Raw genomic sequence first — 6,000 nt, 5'->3', positions numbered from 1 at the left:
ATAAGTGGGGAGCAAGCCTTGATGGTGAGCCATTTATCCAATTTCTCTTTCATCAGTGCTGATGATGTGGAAGGAACTCAGTTCCAAGGTCTCTCTTTAGAAGACGAATCTTCCAAAAAGAAAGCATCAATCTCTTCTTACAAAGAGGCGGTAAAAGTAGTGAAAGATGGAACTACCACTGGCTGGGGGCAAGTTGTGATCCCTACCAAGAATGAAACTAGAGCAGGACTCGGATGTTCACCAACATTCTCAAACTGCACCAAGAAGGATGAAACCCTTCGTCCGATCAAAGAAACGTTCCATAGTGGAGGATTCCTTAACCCAATTCCTCAAGAGGTCAATGTCCTTATTGAAGAATGCATCGAAGAAGGTCTCTCTGATACTGAAGAAGAATGGAAATGTTATCTCAATGACTCGGGATACATATCTCAGGAAGAACCATATCCTCCTTCGGAGAAACCCAAAGGCAAAGAAACTGAGCCTGTTCCTGCAGAAATCTGGGACACCTTGGGACAACCAAGTGGGAAATTTGATTATATGGTGAAATTTACTGCACCTGAAAGTTACAAGATTGCGATTGAAGATATCCAACCAACCGGATGGGGAGATTCCTTTGAATATAATAGTCAACCAGAAGAGGCTTATCAGCCCTGTCAATTTTCTCAGCAGCCTGAAATTACTGAAGATTTCAGCTTCAACGCATCTGCCAAGATTAACAATCCTGAAGATGGTTATTATCACATAAATGCCATTTTTGAAGATGAAGGGGAAGATGGTCCCTCAACTGACTCGGAAAGTGTCGCTGACAATGAGTCTCTTCATCCTGAAGACTGGGAAATACATCCTGAAAATTCTGAAGATTGTGACTCATCTTATGCTCTTCAAGAAGTAGAAGAAGACCGTTTCAACTCTACAAAGAACAAGAGTGACAAACCAGGACCTTCAAATCCTGCTCGACCAGCGGTCAATGTCAATACTGAAGATAATTCTGGGGAGAACTTTCCTGAATACATAGTACACAGAGGAGTTCGTTGCTACTGGAAAGCTGTCGACGTTCCGAATGTTGTTCGCCGCTCAAAGTAATCACCTCGCTGTTATTTTGACCTCCTGCCTAGCCCAAAGCAGAGAGATGTTTTATAGGGCTTTGCTTTTAAATGTTCCGCCCAAATAACTTTGTGTATAGGGCTTTGTTTTAAAAGTTTCCCTCTTTGTCCTGCCCAAGGCAAATGAGTTTGTGTTTAGGGCTTTGTTTCAAAAATGAATCATAAATAAAGTGTCATTTTGAATTCCCTACATTATATGTTTTATTTTTGCTTCTTCTGGAAATGGTAATCCTAAAAAACCAAAAAAAAAAAAACTTTGCAAAAAAAAAAAAAAATCTGCATACACTCTTGCATTCATAAATTTTCTGAAATAAATATAAATCACATGTGCAGATTTACTATTGATAAACCCATTGAATGCAATAACCCTATGCCCTCTCCCAACTTTGAGTTTCCTGTGTTCGAAGCTGAAGAAGAGGAAGAAGAGGAGATCCCGGACGAGATCTCTCGATTACTTAAGCACGAGGAAAAAGCCATTCTGCCTCACAAAGAGCCCTTAGAAAAGATCAACTTGGGTTCTGAAGAAGACAAAAAAGAAGTGACCATTGGATCGCTGCTTGATGCTGATGTCAAGAGTAAGTTGATAGATCTTCTCAAAGAATATGTTGATGTGTTTGCCTGGTCCTACCAAGACATGCCTGGGTTGGATACCAATATTGTTCAGCATTACTTGCCATTGAAGCCAGAATGTCCGCCAGTTAAGCAGAAATTGCGAAGGACTCACCCTGATATGGCTAACAAGATCAAAGTGGAAGTTCAAAAACAGCTCGACGCAGGTTTTCTTGTCACCTCTGAGTATCCTCAATGGTTGGCCAACATTGTGCAAGTTCCGAAGAAAGATGGAAAGGTCCGAATGTGTGTTGACTACCGTGACTTGAACAAAGCCAGTCCAAAAGATGACTTTCCATTACCACATATTGACATGCTGGTTGATAACACCGCTAAGTTCAACGTCTTTTCCTTCATGGACGGGTTCTCCGGGTATAATCAGATCAAGATGGCTCCCGAAGACATGGAGAAGACATCTTTCATCACCCCATGGGGTACGTTTTGCTACAAAGTGATGCCGTTTGGATTAAAGAATGCAGGCGCAACTTACCAAAGGGCAATGACTACTCTTTTTCATGACATGATGCATAAAGAAATTGAAGTTTATGTGGACGATATGATAGCCAAATCCAGCACAGAAGAAGAACATATTGAATACCTTTTGAAGTTGTTTCAACGACTAAGGAAATATCAGCTTCGCTTGAATCCTAACAAATGTACTTTTGGGGTTAGATCTGGAAAACTCTTGGGGTTCATTGTCAGCCAAAGAGGTATTGAAGTAGATCCCGACAAAGTCAGAGCTATTCAAGAGATGCCTGCACCAAAAACTGAAAAACAAGTAAGAGGATTTCTCGGACGATTGAACTACATCTCCAGATTTATCTCTCAAATGACTGCTACTTGTGGGCCAATTTTCAAGCTTCTCCGTAAAGATCAAGGGGTTGTATGGACTGAAGATTGCCAGAAAGCGTTCGACAGTATCAAGGAATACCTGTTAGAACCACCAATATTGATTCCTCCAGTTGAAGGAAGACCACTAATCATGTACCTTACCGTGTTAGAAGAATCCATGGGTTGTATGCTTGGACAACAAGATGAAACCGGTAAGAAGGAGCATGCCATCTATTACCTGAGTAAGAAATTCACAGATTGTGAGTCTCGTTACTCCATGCTCGAAAAAACATGTTGTGTTTTGGCTTGGGCTTCAAAACGTCTCCGCCAATACATGATCAACAATACTACTTAGTTAATCTCCAAAATGGATCCGATCAAGTATGTCTTTGAAAAGCCTGCATTAACAGGAAGGATTGCCCGATGGCAAATGCTGTTATCCGAATATGACATTGAATACCGTGCTCAAAAAGCGGTCAAAGGAAGCATTCTCGCCGATCACTTGGCGCATCAACCAATTAATGAATATCAATCTCTCAAGTTTGACTTTCCTGACGAAGATGTCTTGTACTTGAAGATGAAAGATTGTGGTGAACCGTTACCAGAAGAAGGTCCTGAGCCCGGATCAAGATGGGGCCTAATTTTTGATGGAGCAGTAAACGCTTTTGGCAATGGAATTGGGGCAATCATCATCACTCCCAAGGGTACTCATATCCCATTCTCCGCCAGACTACTATTTGATTGCACCAACAACATCGCAGAATATGAAGCTTGTATCATGGGTCTCGAAGAAGCCATTGACTTAAGGATCAAGATCCTAGACATATATGGAGATTCAGCCCTTGTGATCAACCAAATCAAAGACAAGTGGGAAACTTACCACCAAGGCTTGATTCCTTACAGAGATTATGCAAGACGTCTGTTGACTTTCTTCAACAAGGTTGAATTGCATCATATACCTCGAGATCAGAATCGAATGGCAGACGCCTTGGCTACTCTATCTTCCATGTTCAAAGTCAATCATTGGAACGATATGCCTACAGTCAGAATTACGCGCCTTGAAAGGCCCGCCTATGTGTTTGCAACTGAAGCAGTCATCGATGATAAACCGTGGTATCACGACATCAAACGCTTCCTTCAAACTCAAGAGTACCCACTTGGGGCATCAAACAAAGATAAGAAAACTCTAAGGAGACTTTCTGGCAGTTTCTTCCTGAATGGAGATGTGCTATACAAAAGAAACTTCGACATGGTTTTGCTCAGATGCGTGGATAGACACGAAGCAGACATGTTAATGCATGAAGTGCATGAAGGGTCCTTTGGAACTCATTCAAATGGGCATGCAATGTCCAAGAAGATTTTAAGAGCAGGATACTATTGGTTGACAATGGAATCCGACTGTTACAAACACGTGAAGAGATGTCACAAGTGCCAGATCTACGCAGATAAGATCCATGTGCCACCGACTCTACTTAATGTTCTCTCATCTCCGTGGCCTTTTTCCATGTGGGGTATCGACATGATTGGAATGATCGAACCGAAAGCTTCAAATGGTCATCGTTTCATCCTGGTGGCCATTGATTACTTCACCAAATGGGTCGAAGCAGCATCTTACGCCAATGTTACAAGACAAGTGGTTGTGAGGTTCATCAAGAATAACATCATTTGCCGATATGGTATTCCCAGCAAGATCATTACTGACAATGGTTCAAACTTGAACAACAAGATGATGAAAGAACTATGTGAGGAATTCAAGATTGGCCATCACAACTCTTCTCCTTACAGACCAAAAATGAACGGCGCTGTTGAAGCCGCCAACAAGAACATTAAGAAGATCATCCAGAAAATGGTCGTCACTTACAAAGACTGGCATGAAATGCTGCCATTTGCTTTACATGGTTACCGTACTTCAGTGCGTACTTCAACAGGGGCAACTCCCTTTTCTCTAGTATACGGCATGGAAGCTGTGCTCCCCGTAGAAGTTGAAATCCCATCAATGAGAGTCCTCATGGAGACTAAGTTATCAGAGGCTGAATGGTGTCAAAGCAGATACGATCAGTTGAACTTAATCGAAGAAAAACGTATGACTGCTCTATGCCATGGACAGTTATACGAGGCAAGGATGAAACAAGCCTTCAACAAAAAGGTTCGACCTCGTGAATTTCAAGAAGGTGACCTCGTGCTTAAAAAGATCTTGTCTTTTCAACCAGATTCTAGGGGAAAATGGTCTCCTAATTACGAAGGCCCGTATGTTGTCAAAAGAACATTTTCTGGCGGCGCCATGACTCTTGCAACCATGGATGGTGATGAACTCCCACATCCTGTGAACGCTGATGCAGTCAAGAAATACTTTGTCTAAAAAATACAAAAGAACAGCTCGGTAAGTCGAAAACCCGCAAAGGGCGACTTAGGCAAAAATGAGTGTCTCGGTGGACTGAAAACCCGAAAGGGCGGTCCAGGCAAAAATTAGAGACAATAAACAGAAAAAATTTATCCTGGTAGATTGAAAACCTGAAAGGGCAATCTAGGCAAAAATTAAGGAATTATGACAAAGTAACTGCATCAGTCCATACTTCGTCACCTGAGGAGTCTTTCTCATCAAAGGATCTTCAATCAAATCATCGCCAATCTGAAGCAACAAGCACAGTTGGAACTCAAAGTTGTTAGGGGGAATAGTGGTTATTGCTTTCAATGTAGCCTTTTCCGCATAATTACCATTTCCAACTTTTGTAAATACTCTATGGAATCACGCCTTTAGCTGATTACCATCATATTAAATAAATTTGAGCCTTATGCCCATTTGTTTGCAATCTTTAATTTCTTTCAGTTTCAAAATGACGCTTTAATTGTGTTATTCACTTTTGAAACACAAAAAAGAAAAAAATAAGTTTTAAATGAATTTACTTCACCTTTCTTTTCAAAATAAAAGCGAAATTTTCCTTTGAGTTGTGAACAACGGAAGGAACATCAGCAATCGTCTCCATAGGATGAACAAAAGGATTCTCCCTGAAAAAATTGTTGAGACAACGGTACTCTGGTCCCAGAAAAGAATTCTTGAAGCAATTATCCCTCGAGGTAAAGAAGCTCTTCTATCCCCAGTAAAGAAGCTCTTCTATCCCCAGTAAAGAAGGTCTTTTATCCCCAGTAACGAAGATTTTCTATCTCCAGTGAAAAGGTTCTTCCATCTCAGTGAGGAAAAATTCTTATCTTCCCCACTGAGATCATTCCTCGTGGAAGAAGGTTGCTTTAGTTTTCTCCTCTCAAAACAAAGGAGAAAATTCCCATTCGAGTTCATTCCTCATGGGTACAAAGTCTTGTTTGACTGTTTCTTTCCAAGTTCATGGATAGAGCCTTGTCTTTACCAAAAATTCAAATTCCGATTCCTCAAAAAGAGTCGTGAAAAAACGAACCATAAACAATGGCCTCGTCATCTGAGCAGTTTATGTTTCTTTCAAAA

Source organism: Vicia villosa, unplaced genomic scaffold (assembly GCF_029867415.1).
Source record: "Vicia villosa cultivar HV-30 ecotype Madison, WI unplaced genomic scaffold, Vvil1.0 ctg.000410F_1_1, whole genome shotgun sequence".
Lineage (NCBI taxonomy): Eukaryota > Viridiplantae > Streptophyta > Magnoliopsida > Fabales > Fabaceae > Vicia > Vicia villosa.
Note: the sequence above shows the minus strand (reverse complement) of the source record.